The following is a 17,967-nucleotide window of genomic DNA, read 5'->3' as shown; positions in this document are numbered from 1 at the left end:
TGTTGGCCCTGTGTGCCTCTATCGTATGCAGTCCTGATTGTGGCGCTCACCTGCCCGGCGCCAAATACGCATACGACCATCATTGGCACCAAGGCAGAAGCGACTCTCATCGCTGAAGACGACACGTCTCCATTCGTCCCTCCATTCACGCCTGTCGCGACACCACTGGAGGCGGGCTGCACGATGTTGGGGCGTGAGCGGAAGACGGCCTAACGGTGTGCGGGACCGTAGCCCAGCTTCATGGAGACGGTTGCGAATGGTCCTCGCCGATACCCCAGGAGCAACAGTGTCCCTAATTTGTTGGGAAGTGGCGGTGCGGTCCCCTACGGCACTGCGTAGGATCCTACGGTCTTGGCGTGCATCCGTGCGTCGCTGCGGTCCGGTCCCAGGTCGACGGGCACGTGCACCTTCCGCCGACCACTGGCGACAACATCGATGTACTGTGGAGACCTCACGCCCCACGTGTCGAGCAATTCGGCGGTACGTCCACCCGGCCTCCCACATGCCCACTATACGCCCTCGCTCAAAGTCCGTTAACTGCACGTACGGTTCACGTCCACGCTGTCGCGGCATGCTACCAGTGTTAAAGACTGCGATGGAGCTCCGTATGCCACGGCAAACTGGCTGATACTGACGGCGGCGGTGCACAAATGCTGCGCAGCTAGCGCCATTCGACGGCCAACACCGCGGTTCCTGGTGTGTCCGCTGTGCCGTGCGTGTGATCATTGCTTGTACAGCCCTCTCGCAGTGTCCGGAGCAAGTATGGTGGGTCTGACACACCGGTGTCAATGTGCTCTTTTTTCCATTTCCAGGAGTGTATTTTCAGTAGATGGCAAGTGGTGCCCCTTCGGTATACTGGTACTTACCGAAAATCATATCAGCTGCCAATAAAAACCTTAATTATTGCTATAAGTTTCGACTTTCACAAACCGAGCCGGCCGGGGTGACCGAGCGGTTCTAGGTGCTTCAGTCTGGAACCGCGCGACCGCTACGGTTGCAGGTTCGAATCCTGCCTAGGTCAAGGATATGTGTGATGTCCTTAGGCTAGTTAGTTTTAAGTAGTTCTAAATTCTAGGGGACTGATGACCTCAGATGTTAAGTCCCTTAATGCTCAGAGCCATTTGAACCATTTGATCACAAACTGACATCAGACAGTGGATGTTTTTCAATGTGTGTGGACATAAATATGATCTTACACGATACACCGCTTGACAAAAAAAAAAAAACAATGAAGCCAGAAAGGAGGGAGGAAATAAAATGAAGCATCACAAGTTGAGAGGTTATGTGATTACAAAATCGAAACAAATTTACACGAAACTCGACTATATGATCCCACTTCTCAATGTGACGTTGCACTCCTTCTTTGGCCTCGATGCACGCGCCAATTGGTTGGGAAGGTTGTTTTAAAGCCGATGTTTCCTATCCTGAGGCAAGCTGGCGCACAACTGTTCTAACTGGGTCTTGATGTCTCGGATACTGGTACTCCGGCGTAGTTGACATCCGAACTGGTCCCCACACATGTTCTACCGGGGCATATCTGGTAAATTTGCTTTTCCCAGAAGTATCTCAACATCACATGGGCATTTCATGCAGACGTGTGCCATGTGTGTGCGAGCTATGGAAAAATGAGAGATAAACACATGGACGCACGATGTCCGTGACGTACCATTGGGTCCTCAGGGTTTTTCTAAATCACAACCAGCCGTGACCGGAAGTGAAGTGATGTGAAGTGAAGAGAAGACATGTGTCTCTCGAAGATATTGGAAGAGTGAGACCTTCCGCACATCACTGCCTACTCACCGACGATAGTCACCCTGACTGATACAGAACCGTAAACTATCGCTTAATTCATCGCTGAATAAGTCGTTGAACACAATGTAACACCATTCATCAGCATTTCATGCTTCCCGGTCATGCCACCACGCCAGAACCTTAAGGCCGAATGTGTCTGCCCTCACGTATTGGGCCAATGTCATATCCGAATGCCCTACAAAGCCGTGTATTGCACAACTGGATCAGCCGAGCACATGGAGAAACAATGAGCTCGCTTTCTAACTCTGTCAGGTGCTGATAGCACTGTCTCAGTCTGTGTCCTTCACAGAGATACCTCAACATCTGACGTTCTTCACGCCTCTTACATACCCTAACAGGCCTCATAACAGCACTAAACACAAACGACACTAATTAACTCTGGTGGCTGTTTTACCTCTCACAGAGAATTTCAACTCGAATCGTTTACATACTTGCCAATGACGCGTACGTGTACGAAGTTACATGCACTACCTACCACGTCTTTCGAGTGCTTCACTGTTTTGTCAGGCAGCGAACAACGTCAATCCGGCAAACTGGTCATCAGAACATTGTACATAAAAGTGAAACATTGTTCAGGAAATCAAAAGAGCTGTACTATTGTATTATTAACCGAAGGGATCTGCTGAATAACGTTTAAATTTTATATTTTAAGTTCTGATGTTCAGTTTGCAGTCTTGATGGTATCTAGAGAGGTGCTGGACATCGTGTTTGTGTCTTTGCAACAACTGTGGTTGAAAAACCTCCAGTTTCTGATGATAATTTGTGACAATCTAAACTTGCAGCGAAAAAAAAAATTTTGAATGGCAACTGGTGTTCGTTCAACATAAATTTTCCGACATCTTTTCATTTTCACTGTTTAATATGAATTTTTCCAACAATAAGTAGCCAGAAAAACAGCTAACATAATTTACTTACTTATATATTTACTCATTTTTCGAATGACAGCGTGTTATCTGAGAAGCTAACATGGAACATATAGTACACATTTCTGTGGATAGTAAAAAGTGTATATAGTAATTATTTATATGTACTACTTACAAACATTACGAAAAAAATGCTGATACTACAGCAATACTACAAAGATACCTTATACTACAATAAAGACACAATAAAAGAAGAAAACAGTTTCTACCACAGCAGAACTACTATTAACCCCTATACCGTTACTCAACTCATTCCAGCGCAACTTGCACCACGGAGTCCACCCACTGTTCTGGAGTCATTCCAATAAAAATAAAAAGTTGCTATCAAGACTTTTTAAACTTTAAATTTTAATGTTAGTACTCTAAATTCTATGGCTACGCTTCTGTTTTGTGTTCATTTATTAGGGTACTGCTACACTGTAGATGGTTGTTTCCGCTAGTGGATCGTCCTCAAATTCCCCATAGGAAAGCAACTCATATTCTTTCCGTGATTGACTGTGACGTCTCAGAATTCATATTTCCGTAATCGCCGACCTTAGTTGCCCTGTTTCCGTCATCACCGTATGTTGCGTTACCGGGATGGCAGCATACTGACGTATAATTGAATCTGGCGTGAAGTCCTCCTTGATCTTCCTGGATGTTGCTGCTGCAGTGTCGTACAAGATGCGCCAGGACGACTAGCCACTCAGTGCGATTTTGGGATCCAGCGTCCTCAATGCCTGAAGACCATTACCCATTCCATCTTCCAGGAGCGAACAGTTCCACGCCGTGTGCTATGGAGTGACCACACTGCCGCAGGCACAACTATCATTAACCCTTCTTTTGATTTTGTATAGATGAGTATGACCTGTCACCTAATGTATCAGTCTGCGCAGTGGATGAGGAAATTTCATTTTCAGTCTCTTCCTTATATTAACATAAATAAAAATCGATCCAGAAGTCATGTCTTAATTCTAAAATTTTGAACTGTTTTGTGATAATAACGGCATCTCACTAAGAAACGTGGAGAAATAGTCTTCCTGGTTTTGACATAAGGCGTTTATGTTAAATAATAACTGGAAATTTGAAAGAGAAAACGTGAGGTTTGTAACACAGTGAAAATTGGAGAATACTGCTCTTCCTTAATTAATCGTTCCAGACTAGCAAATTTTCCAAATGACGCAGGTCGTTTAATGTACGCTGCAACATCAAGCATCCCATCGTCCTCTTCGGCCACTTTTTCTGGTTTTCCCAAAATTTACTGCCTCTAACAAGTTGACATAACGACCGACCCACGTGTCCCGTGCGTGAGTACGGACCTGCGTGTCACGTATGGCACAGTTTCCTGCTTAACGTTAAACTTCCTGCGGTAGGGTGATAATCAGTGTCGTACACTGCTGCTGTAATTGTGACCGGGCTTTCGAAGCGCCGATTACAGAGCCCTGCCGCCAGTTAATTGGCGGCGAACGACGACCGCTGACGGCAGCGCCATAACCGCGGGCTGCGAAAGCGCGCTCAATTTTTAAAGTCGCGCCCATCGAGCGGAAACCCGATAAGCGGGTGGGCGGCCTGTTTGCACGCACGCTTTGTCCGCTGTCCGCCACACCTGTCGCTCAGGCGGTCCCTCACTGGTGGCTAGCCAGTTTCTCTAGGCTGCCACGACTCACACTGGCCATCTACATACTCATCTGCACTACTGGCCACTAAAATTGCTACACCACGAAGATGACGCGAAATTTAACTGACAGGAAGAAGATGCTGTGATATGTAAATTATTAGCTTTTCAGAGCATTCACACAAGGTTGGCGCCGGTGACGACACCTACAACGTGCTGACATGAGGAAAGTTTCCAACCGATTTCTCATACACAAACAGCTGACCGGCGTTTGTAGTGTAACGACGTATAGTTTTGTATGAATGATTTTCTTTTTGACGTATGACCATGTGCAGACTTCGTCACCTACGTCAGTTACAACACACTTCAAAATTATTTGAATTCTTTTTAAATTGTCTCAGAATGGTTCTTGAACGAAACTGTGAAACATCATCATTTGAGTCGTATGCGCAGAATTACGTCACTCAGTCCAATTGGTTTGCGTAAACTTTTTCAATTTAGATGTCGTTTGTTTCTACTCAGAAATTATATTAATCCAGGTTATCTGCTTTAATAGATATTAGAACCACAATGAATAAACTTTCAAGACTCAAACTCGCGATAAACGTTGTCAAAAATTAATAATCTTGTCAAATAAATTACGTAACATAATTCTTCATAAATAAATTCTCGGAATACGTAGTTAAACTTTAGTAGCATCCTCTAGTTTATTATCTTCCTACATATAGACGTGAACCTGAGCCTTGACAAGATAGGACTGAACATTTACAACATGATTAAACTTTCTACGACGTCATTGTTGTAAAAACATTACAAATTCTTATTTTTTCCAATTTTTAGAAGCACGACGCAACAACTCGGTTTCAGGATCTTTTGTTGCTCTTTGGCTGTCGACCCGCGACGTATAGTGGCCAGCAATTTTCTCTCTGGTCCCGGCAGTGAAGATGCTGTCTCCGTTCGTTGCGCCGCCCTCTCCGTACATGAAACATAAAAAATAAATACAAAACTTTAGACAATTCACAACCATTACAAATATTACAAAAAATACATAACCAAAACACTAAATTAAACTTATATTCGCCTACAAACTGGGCTGACACTGGTGGATGGGTGACGCTTCAGTTTCGCGTCCCACTACACGTTGCCTGGTGAAACTTTGTTGTGATGCCTCGTATAAGGAGGAGAAATGCGTACCATCACGTTTCCGACTTTGATAAAGGTCAGATTGTTTCCTATCGCGATTGAGGTTTATTGTATCGCGACAGTGCTGCTCGCGTTAGTCGAGATCCAATGACTGTTAGCAGAATATGGAGTCGGTGGTTCAGGAGGGTAATACGGAACGCCGTGCTGGATCCCAACGGCCTCGTATCACTAGCAGTCGAGATGACAGGTATCTTATCCGCGTGGCTGTAACGGATCGTGCAGCCACGCCTCGATCCCTGAGTCAACAGATGGGGAAGTTTGCAAGACAAAAACCATCTGCACGAACAGTTCGACAACGTTTGCAGCAGCATGGACTAGCAGCTGGGAGACCGTGGCTGCGGTTACCCTTGACGCTGTATCACAGACAGGAGCGTCTGCGATGGTGTACTCAACGTCGAACCTGCGTGCACGAATGGCAAAACGTCATTTTTTCGGATGAATCCAGGTTCTGTTTACAGCATCATGATGGTCGCATCCGTGTTTGGCGACATCGCGGTGAACGCACATTAGAAGCGTGTATTCGTCATCGCCATACTGGCGTATCACCCGGCGTGATCGTATGGGTTACACGTCTCGGTCACCTCTTGTTCGCACTGACAGCACTTTGAACAATGGACGGTACATTTCAGATTTGTTACGACCCGTCGATCTACCCTTCACTCGATCCCTGCGAAACCCTATATTTCAGCAGGATAATGCACGATCGCATGTTGCAGGTTCTGTACGGGCTTTTCTGGATACATAAAATGTTCGTCTTCTGCCCTGGCCAGCACATTCTCCAGATCTCTCAGCAATTGAAAACATCTGGTCAATGGTGGACGAGCAACTGGCTCGTCACAATACTCTACTCTGATGCATGGGCAGTTGTACCTATACACGCCATCCAAGCTCTGTTTGACTCAATGCCCAGGGCTATCAAGCCCGTTTTTACGGCCAGAGGTGGTTGTTCTGGGTACTAATTTCTCAGGATCTATGCACCCAAATTGCGTGAAAATGTAATCACATGTCAGTTCTAGTGTAATATATTTGTCCAATTAATACCGTTTTATCATCTGCATTTCTTCTTGGTGTAGCAATTTTAATCGCCGGTAGTGTACATACGTACTCCGCAAAGCACCATACGGTGGTTGGCGGAAAGTGCGTTGTACATGAGATTCATAGCGCTGTAGACAACGACGCTCAGGTTTATGACATGTTCCTTGATTTCGGGAAGGCATTTGACACCATCCAGCACAGTCTTCTAGCGAAACAAATACGAGCTTAGCGAGTATGGCACCAGATTTGCGACTAGATTCAAGATTTGCTTCAGACAGAACTCTTAACGGAACAAAATCGATGTGTTAAGGTATTAAGGTAATTTCCGGAGTACCCCAAGGAAGTGTGGTAGGATCATTATTATTTGCAATGTATATGGTCTAGTAAAAAGCATCGTATGATCTTCAAGACTATTCCCAAATAGGGTGGTTGTCTATAATAAAGTAGAAACGCCAGAAGACAATATCGATTTACAGAATAACCTGCAGAGGACTAATGAATGGTGCACGGCTTTGCAGTAAACCCTTGACGTAAATAAATGTAATATACTGCACTTACATAGGAAAAGAAAGCCACTATTATACAACTACACTACTGGTGGAAAACTGCTGGAAAAAGTGTCTATCGTAAAATATTTTGGAGTAACTATCCAGGGTGTCCCCGACTAGAAGGACCACATAAAATAAATAGTAGGAAAAGCAGTTGCCAGATTGACATTCATAGGAAGAATCTTAAGGAAATGTTGCTCATCGATAAAGTTAGTACCTTATATGGCGCTTGGATGACAGATTGTAGAGTACTGTTCATCGATATGGCATCCTTACCAGCTAGGACTCATAGCAGAGATAGACTAGATCCAATGGCGAGCGGTGCGTTTCGTAGTGGGATCGTTTAGTCGACGGCTACAGCGTTACCGAGGTGATCAACAAACGCCATTCGCTGACGCAGCAGGAAAGGCGTTCTGCATCACGAAGAGGTTTTGCTATTGAAATTTCGAGAGTGCACTTTTCGAGAAGAGTCCTCTCGCGTAATGACCACGGCGAGAAAATTCCAGAAATTACAGCTAGTACAGAGATTTACCACGAATCATACTTCCACGCACCGTTCGCGAGTGTAATAGGGTAGGTAGGATCAGTTAATGTTATCAAAAGTACCCTCCGGTACACAGCATTAGGTGCCTTGCGGAATATGCTGTAGATGTAGATGTAACACTGGTAGCTACTCCTCTTCCTATCCCATTCGCAAATGGAGCAAGGGAAAAACACTATCTGTATGCTTCCGTACGAGACCTGATTTTACTCATCTTCGCGATTCTTTCGCAAGAGGTGCCTTTGTGGCAGTAGAATTGTTTTGCAGTCTGGTACAAATGCTGGGTAGACTATCTTAGTAGTGTTGCGGTAAAATATCGTCTTCTATATTCCTGAGATTCGCATTTGAATTCGAACCTACCAGTAACAAATTCAGCTTCAAGCCTCTCAACTGCTTCCATGTCATACTTTAATATGACCAGGTTGAGATCACAAACACAGCAGTAGTACTCAAAAATAGGTAACGCAAATGATCTGTACACGGGCTAGAATTCTGCCAATAAACGGTAGTCGTTTATTCGCCTTCCCCTAAAACCGATCGTAGGTGGAGAAATGCCACAGCCAACCGGTTGCAAGTAATTTCAAATACACTGACCTAGGTTTCAACACCTCTAAGGCCCTTCACCAGAAAGAAATGTTAACAACCGTTAAGTTACATTACGAACAGGCAATAGTCAAAATAACGAGCAGACATGCTCACGTCAAAAATTAAAATCAAAAATGTTTCAGCGTTTGGTACGTATACCTTATAGTGAACAACAACAGAGTTTGTAATTCTTCAGGCTTTCCCGGCGACCTATCGACATGTTGAATAATGGCCATTCCTGCCGGATGTTAACGTCGTTCTCGCACGATATTTCAACGGCGTAACTCGCTGTCTTCTTCAGGTGTTACCCGAGAATGGTCCTTGGATGGATCGAGTCCAGTATTTATGCCTGGATGGTGCTGGGCATTCCGTAACCGGTCCATGCCGCGTCTAGTATTCTACCCGCGATCCGCGCCCGCCAGGTGTGGCTCCAATGGTACTCCCTGGTCGCGCCCGTTTCGGCCGTCGTCTGGGATCGTGGTCGTCATCTGAGGTGTCACAGCGTGTTTGAGCGCCCTTTTGAAGTGCCACAAGAGGTGGCCGTCGGAGCCTTCCGACTATACGCCAGTGTTGTGGGCCTCATTGCGGAAAAATGGCAGACGTCCACGCCATATCACGTGTTGAAAGGTGTCCAACAGATTAAGTTCGAACTGTCCAAACATGTACCATCCAATCTGCTGATAAGTGGTATGTGATACATCGTCATATATGATGGCCAGCCACTGACGTGTGCAGGATGTGGACAAGAGTTAGGTTAGGTCCGATTGTTTCCGTCGCTGTTTGCTACAGATGCTGACCACTGACGCAGCTCCCAAAGCGATGGTCACTTCCTCAACAGATACTTACGTCTCGGTTGTTTGTAACCGCAGTGTGTTACTTGAGGAAGTACCTGTTCACCCATCGGCGCTCCCCCTCGGTAACGATGGTGCAGCCGAGGTCTCACCGGCATCATCTCCTCTGGTGGCGACAAGACCAAGAACACTCCAGAGCTCGATGGAAGGCATGCCCACTGTGATGGAAATTGACACGAGTGCGGAGCCTACTTCTGCTTTCCTTCAGACAGGCACAACTTCGGACGACGAATGTTCACATTCTGACACGGAGCAGCACATCCGAAAGCAGCGGTCACCCCTAAAACGGAAGAAGCGAAATCGAACGTACTCCGACGACACACTTCTTCACGTGGCATCAGAGGCAGTGGCCTGATACCTGACAGTGATCTCCCTGCGAGCAGCCCGACGACATGAGTCCCCGCTCCTAATGTCCCGTCCAGGGAGCATCCTTTACACCACCTGCGTTCCCTTCCAACAACAATGGATCCCGTGGAGGGAGCTTCGCTGAAACCCGCTGCTGTGGCGTCACAAACTCTAGCATTCGATGGCTGCAACAGTCACCTTCCACTGGTTCCAATCTCCTGGGCTGAGACAGAGCGGATCTGGATGTGGGCCCATCCGTCAGGGAGTAACCCATGGTGACCCATGGTGACGCCCGCCCAACTCCTCTTCCACCCAGTGATTGCGACCCACAGTGGCTGCGCCGAATGTTTCATGCCAGCCAGACGTCTCTGTAGGACGCTCCGTTCCAGTAGAGGGAGCACATCCACAATACTACCACATCGCGACAATGAATCTGGCCACCACAGAAACTGTCAATGTTCTGGGATATCATTTACACTGCTAATGTCGACATTGCGCTTCCCGAAGAAGTGATCGTCGCTGATTTCTATGCCCCAACCAGCTACACAGCCACGTCTCCCATGTCTCTGACAACGGTAGTGGAGTGGCCAACCTCCTTGTGAAGGGTTACAAACTGAAAATGTGATGTACCTTCCTAATGCTAGGGTTATGGCTCTCACACCGTTTGGCATCCACATCCTAAATGTCTATGCACCGTTTAGCTCCAGTAATAAACGATACACCTTCTTTACTGACTAGGTAACGCCGCTTTTGAGGGCCACCTGGATGTAATGGTCCTTGGTGGCATTATCATGCAACGGCCTACTGATCGACATCCACGACATCTCTCGTGTGCGGCTCTCTACAGCTTATCAACACATGAAAGAAGTTTCACAGCAACTCCACTGGTTTCACATACTGTACGGCACACTCGTCCAGTCGCGTATATACTCACATGTTTCCTTACTGTCGACAGTCAACATGCTGAAGTTTGGCATTCTCTGATCATAAGACCTAAGTTTGTGATGACACCCCTGCCCGACAACAGGTGTGGCAGTCTTGGCCTGTGGAAATTAAACTTTTCCCACCTGACTGCCCGTGACTGCCGCCGAATCACTGAGGAAGCTTGGGACCTCTGTCACCGATGCCGACCTGTCTACATATCCACCCTATCCTGGTGGATTTTTCTTGAATCACCAGTCTTCATCTCAGAGTAGCACTTGCAACCTATGTCCTTCATTATTTGGTGGATGTATTCCAGTATCTGTCTTCCTCTACCGTTTTTGCCCTTTACAGCTCCCTCTAGTTTCTGCTACTTCTCGTTACTTCCGTCTTTCTTCGATTTGCTCTCAGTCCACATTCTGAACTCATTACAATGTTCATTCCATTCAGTAGATCACACAATTCTTCTTCGCTTTCACTCATGATAGCAATGTCCTCAGCGAATCGTATCATTAGTATCCTTTCATCTTGAATTTTAATCTCACTCCTGAACCTTTCGTTCAACATTGCTTCTTCGATATACAGATTGAACAGTAAGGGTGAAAGTCTACTTCACTGTCTTACACCCTTTTCCATTCGAGCACTTCCTTCTTGGTCGTCCACTCGTATTATTCACTCTTGGCTCTTTCACATATTGTACAGGGTGATTCAAAAAGAATACCACAACTTTAAAAATGTGTATTTAATGAAAGAAACATAATATAACCTTCTGTTATACATCATTACAAAGAGTATTTAAAAAGGTTTTTTTTCACTCAAAAACAAGTTCAGAGATGTTCAATATGGCCCCCTCCAGACACACGAGCAATATCAACCCGATACTCCAACTCGTTCCACACTCTCTGTAGCATATCAGGCGTAACAGTTTGGATAGCTGCTGTTATTTCGCGTTTCAAATCATCAATGGTGGCTGGGAGAGGTGGCCGAAACACCATATCCTTAACATACCCCCGTAAGAAAAAATCGCAGGGGGTAAGATCAGGGCTTCTTGGAGGCCAGTGATGACGTGCTCTGTCACGGGCTGCCTGGCGGCCGATCCATCGCCTCGGGTAGTTGACGTTCAGGTAGTTACGGACAGATAAGTGCCAATGTGGTGGCGCTCCATCCTGCTGAAATATGAATTGTTGTGCTTCTTGTTAGAGCTGAGGGAACAGCCAATTCTCTAACATCTCCAGATACTGTAGTCCAGTTACAGTAGCACCTTCGAAGAAAAAGGGACCAAAAACTTTATTGGCCGAAATGGCGAACAAATGTACAACTAAAGGAAACTTTATAGCTCCCTTAATTCGCCGACAGATAGTGCTTAGCTCTGCCTTTTGTCGTTGCAGAGTTTTAAATTCCTAAAGTTGTGGTATTCTTTTTGAATCACCCTGTATATTAACCGTCTCTCCATATAGCTTAACCCATTTTTTTCTCAGAAGTTCGAACATCTTGCATTGTTTTACAATGTCGAACGCTTTTTCCAAGTCGACAAACCCTATTAAAGTATCTTGATTTTTCTTTAGTCTTGTTTCCATTATCAATCGCAACATCAGAATTGCCTGTCTGGTTCCTTTACCTTTCCTAACGACGAACTGATCGTTATCTCACGCATACTCAAGTTTCTTTTTCATTCTTCTGTATATTATTTCTGTCAGCAACTTGAATTCATCAGCTGTTAAGCAGATTGTGCTACAGTTCTCGCACTTGTCAGCTCTTGCAGCAATCTTCGGAATTGTTCGGATGATATTTTTTTGGAAGTCAGATGGTATGTCGCCAGACTGATACATTATATCCACCAACGGGAATAGTCGTTTTGCTGCCACTTCCCCCAATGATTTTAGAAATTCTGATGGAATGTTATCTAACCCTTCTGCCTTATTTGATCTTAACTCCACGTAAGCTCTCCTAAATTCTGATTTGAATACTGGATCCACTTTCTCGTCTAAACCGACTCCTGTTCCTTCTTCTGTCACAACAGCCAAATCTTCCCCCTCATACAGACCTTCAATGTACTATTTCCACCTATCCGCTCTCTCCTCTGCAGTTAACAGTGGAATTCCCGTTGCACTCTTGTGTTACCAGCTTTCATTTCAATCCACCGCAGTTTGTTTTGACTTTCCTATATGCAGAATCAGTCCTTCCTACATCATTTCTTTTACGATTTCTTCATTTTTTCATGGAGCCATTTCGTCTTAGCTTCCCTGTAAAAATACTTAACTATGCCCGAACAAGCCATGAAGGCCCAACGGTACCCACCTGCTGCCGTGTCATCCTCAGCCCACAGGCGTCACTGGATGCAGATATGGAGGGGCCTGTGGTCAGCACACCGCTCTCCCGGCCGTACGTCAGTGTACGAGACCGGAGCCGCTATTTCTCAATCACGTAGCTCCTCAGTTTGCCCCACAAGCGTTGAATGCACCCAGCCTGCCAATAGCGCTCGGCAGATTGGATGGTCACCAATCCAAGCTTCCCTGCACTTCCTATTTATATCATTTCACAGTGACTTGTACTTCCGTATTCCTGAATTTCCCCGAACATTTCTGTGCTTCTTTCTTTCATCGATCATTTGTAGTATTTCTTCTGCTACCCGTAGTTACGTCACAGTTACCTTTTTTTTACCTATGTCTTTGTTTCCAATTTTTAGATATGTCCACTCATTTTCAACTGTACTGCCTACTGAGCTATTCATCATCGCTGTATCTACAAACTTAGAGAACTTCAAGCGTATCTCGTCATTCCTTTGTACCTCTGTATACCACTTCTTGGCGTATTGATTCTTCCTGATTTTAATATCTTAAACTTCATTCTACTCTTCATCACTACTAGGTTTTGATGTGAGTCTATATCTGCTTTCGGGTACGTCTTACAGTCCAGTATCTGATATTGGAATCTATGTCTGGCCGTGGTGTAATCTAACTGAAATCTTCCCATATCACCCGGCCTTTACCAAGTATACCTCCTCCTCTTGTGATTCTTGAACAGAAATTCGCTATTACTAGATTAGTCTCTCTCCGATCTGATTCCATGCCCCTAGCCCATATTTTCCTGTAAACTTTTTAGCATTCCTTCCCGTACAACTGTTCTTCGGTCCCCCATTACTATTAGATTTCCATCTTCCTTTACGTACTGTGTCAATACCCCCACATTCTTTCTCTATCTCGTCATCTTCAGCTTGCGATGTCGGCATGTATACCTGTACTATCGTTGTCGGTGATGGTTTTCTGACGATTCTGATCAGAACAACCCTATCACTAAACTGTTCACAGTAATTCACTCTCCACCATACCTTCCTATTCACAACGAATCCACCGAGCGAGGTGGCGCAGTGGTTAGCACACTGGACTCGCATTCGGGAGGACGACGGTTCAATCCCGCGTCCGGCCATCCTGATTTAGGTTTTCCGTGATTTCCCTAAATCACTCCAGGCAAATGCCGGGATGGTTCCTTTGAAAGGGCACGGCCGACTTCCTTCTCCGTCCTTCCCTAACCCGATGAGACCGATGACCTCGCTGTTTGGTCTCTTCCCCCAAACCAACCAACCAACCAATCATAACGAATCCTTCTCCCGTTAGCCGGTCGCGGTGGCCGTGCGGTTCTGGCGCTGCAGTCCGGAACCGCGGGACTGCTACGGTCGCAGGTTCGAATCCTGCCTCGGGCATGGGTGTGTGTGATGTCCTTAGGTTAGTTAGGTTTAAGTAGTTCTAAGTCCCCTGACTTATGACCTAAGATGTTGAGTCCCATAGTGCTCAGAGCCATTTTGAACCTTCTCCTGTTACACCATTTTCTGCTGCTGTTGATATTACCTTTACTCATCCGACCAAAAATCCTTGTGTTCTTTCCTTTTCATTTCACTGACGTCTACTATGCCTAGACTAAGCCTTTGCATTTCCCTTTTCAGATTGTCTAGCTTCCCTACCACGTTCAAGCTCCTGACATTCCATACTCCGACTCGTAGAACGTTATTCTTTCGTCGATTATTCGATTTTTTTCTGATGGTCACCCCCTCCTTGACAGTCCCCTCCTGGAGATCCGAATGGGGGACCATTCCGGATTCTTCTGCCAACGGAGAGGTCATCATGGCATTTTTCAATTACAGGCCACATCCAGTGAATGCACGCTATGTGTCTTCAATGCATTGGTTTCCGTTGCCTTTTGCATCGTCATGCCGTTAATCATTGCTGATTCTTCCACCTTTAGGAACAGTTTCCCACCCCGAGGACAAGAGAGCGCCGTGAACATCTGTCCGCTCCTCCGCTCTCTTTGACAAGGCCGTTGGCAGAATGAGGGTGACTTCTTATACCGGAAGTCTTCGGCCGCCAGTGGTGATAAGTAATCAAAATTTAAACGGATGCGGCTTCTGAATCCGTGATCGACGACGTTTTGATTACTAATCAAAGATTCTACGCCTAGACCACGGGGTACGTTTGTCTGTACCGTGATGTTATTTCAGTATTCCTCCCTTACCAGCCTACGGGAGGGTGGAGGTTGGCTTATTCTACGTGTCAGACAGAGTTACAGCACGTTTTGTTAGCTCCCAACTAAAATTCTGCCACCATTGCCCGACGAGCCTCATCGGACTGCTTTTGCAAGATTATGCGCCGGTCTCAATATCAGCCCCAGTCATGGGGCGGCGGACATTCCACCCCGTTTTATCACTTTCGCCATTTCTTTCTGGAATTAAGTTACATCCTCCACTACTTACCACTTCCACGAACAGTCATTTCGAAGACCGTACAAGATGCGTTATAAATGCATCAGTCCCTCAGTCCCGTCGAAAACAAGTTTCCCGTAGATCATATGGCGCCATGTGTGGAAAGCGGTGAGTGCAGGCTTTCTCGGCACCAGCGGTCAGTCCACCTGATATATCACAGTCAATGGCAAAAGAGTCAAACAATGTCGTTTGCACCGCATCCGCCTCAGTAACGCATTCCTCTGTGTTCACTGCGGTGTGGATGGCGCAGACGACCATTGATTCTGATGTGGTCCATCGTCTGACGTCTGGAGGCTCGCGCAGCGTATCTTGGCTTCCCTTGCCCGACATTTTCCAGGCACATTTCCTTCTCAGATGTGACTCATTACCCTGCAGCGAAAAATAACGCTGTGAACTGGATACACGGCAATGAGGTCCGCTGCCTTTCTAGCCCCGACGAGAAGTCGGCACTTGGTTATTGGATGTACTTAAATGATCGTTACTGTGTCCTTGTTCGCAACCCCAGCAGGTCTTTTTGTATTTTCTACGTAGCGCCTTTCATGGTCTGCTTTCCAGATGGAACGTCCAAGTGATGAAATGATAATGCTTATTTTGCGGCCATCATACTGTGAACGAACTGCAAACGGAATCTCCTTTAAAAATTTGGATAAGACACGTTTGGATGTTCCACCATCCGAAGGCAGGAGTGACTCCAGAAATTCTACCAAAAAAATAAATAAATAAATAACTGAAAAGGAATCATAACAAAATTTAAAAAAGCCCCTATAAAATTACTTTCATTTTCATCGCTCCTCTGTGTGTTCCCCTACATTCTTTTTTCGTACACCCATTTAGTAATAGGCGAGTTGTATTGGGATAGGCATCGATAGGCGCCAACGCCTGAAGAAGTGCAGTTCTTTTTTTTTTCGTAGGGTACACGTGGCGGTGGGAAGTAGATACTTTATTTTGTAGTTCCCTTTTCCTTCCTAGGGGCAGAAAACAAAAGTAAGCAGGAGATCCCGGTTTCGAACCTCTATTTTAAAAAAATAAAAAAAAATAAAAAGTGATTAACGCGACTGCTAACGTAAAGCTGGAAATCCGCATTCGAGTCCCGGTCTGGGAAAAATTTTCATTGTCATTTCATTATACAGCTGATGGTTGTCCAAATTGACAACTGCGAATACATCTCATGTACTCTAAAAATACTTTAACTGCAAGGAATTCTTTTACATATAGTTCAACACGGTTAGTGCTACACGATAATTGGGCAATAGGTTCTTAGTGAACAGTCTGGCAGCACTTATTTTATCGATATGGATTACAATCCTTATTTTTTATGTCGTTGTTGTGGTCTGCAGTCTGAAGATTGGTTTGATGTAGCTCACCACGCTATCTTGCGTTAACCCCTTCATCTTTGCACAACTACTGCAACCTACATCCATCTTAACCTATTCACTGTGTTCAGGCCATGGTCTCCGTCTACAGCTTTTACCTCCACACTCCCTTGATGCCTATTGTGCCTTATCAACCTATCACTTCTTTTAGTCAAGTTTTGCCATACATTTCTTATCACCCCAATTCCATTCAACACCTCACTAGTTACTCCACCTATCCGTCTGATTTTCAGTAGTTTTCTGTAGCACTACACTTCAAAAGTTTCTTTCCTCTTCTTCTCTGAACTTCCGTAAAGGGCTACACTCCATGCAGACACCTTAAGAAAGCACTTTCCAGTACGTAAACTTATATTCGATGTTAGCAAATTTCTCTTTTTCAGAAACGCTTTTCTTATTATCGCAAGTCTGCATTCATATTCTCTCTACTTCGATCACCGCCAGTTAATTTTCTGACGAAATAGCAAAACTCATCCACTACATTTAACGTCTAATTTCCTAATCCAATTCATCAGTTTCACCTGATTTAATTCGACTACATTCCATTATTCTCTCATTACTTTTGTTGATGTCCATCAACACTGTACCCATTCCGTTCAATGCTCTTCCAAGTCCTCTACCGTTTCTATCATGGGCAAACTGCAAAGAATTTATTGCTTGATCCTGAACTTTGATTCAATTTACAAATTTCTCTCTAGTTTCTTTCACACTTGTTCAATGTAGGGATTAAATAAAATCACGGAGTGGATACAATCCTCTCTAATTCATTTCTCATCTATTGCTTCCTTCTTATGCTTTGTATTCTTGTAATTGCAGCCTGTTTTCTGCAGAATATGTATGTTATTATCGAAGCGAATGTTTGATAAGTGAAAGCTTACCATACATTAAAAAAAACACTAATGAAAATGTGCCATCACCTGTCCCGGTTTGTGGATTATTAAAGGTGAGTCCAAACTGGTACCAGGCATGCAGTTGTCGTCAGTCGGTTATGGTTATATTATACAGCAGTGCAGCTATGGTTGAGTCAATGAAAGTCTACGAAAATCTTAGAATGAAACGGGGAATCACCGATTATAACTGTGTCTTCAAGGGCAGAAAAAGTATGAGTCAGTTATCAGCAAGCCTGGAAGAAAGACGGACAGCAATGACTCCAAGTTTTTGAAGATATATGTTCTCGAGGTGAATGGAATAACGAAATTAATAAAACCTGTTACTGAAGAAGGCAACATAAAGTACTATCTCTCTGGTGAAGAACTTACGATTGTATGATTTCTGCATGATATTCATGTAGTGACTGTCCATGGTGGACGCTGTGGGGTAATAAAATGCTTGAAGTAAAAGTACGATAATATAACATACAGAGATATCCAGATTTTTCTTAACTTATGTGACCCTTGTTTGCAAAAACAGAAAGGTCAGAAAAGCGGAGTAGCAATGCCCATACTGTTCAAAAAGCTAAATTCCAGTGTCAAGCTGATCTCATCGA

Source organism: Schistocerca piceifrons, chromosome 3 (assembly GCF_021461385.2).
Source record: "Schistocerca piceifrons isolate TAMUIC-IGC-003096 chromosome 3, iqSchPice1.1, whole genome shotgun sequence".
Lineage (NCBI taxonomy): Eukaryota > Metazoa > Arthropoda > Insecta > Orthoptera > Acrididae > Schistocerca > Schistocerca piceifrons.
This window is presented reverse-complemented; position numbering follows the sequence as displayed.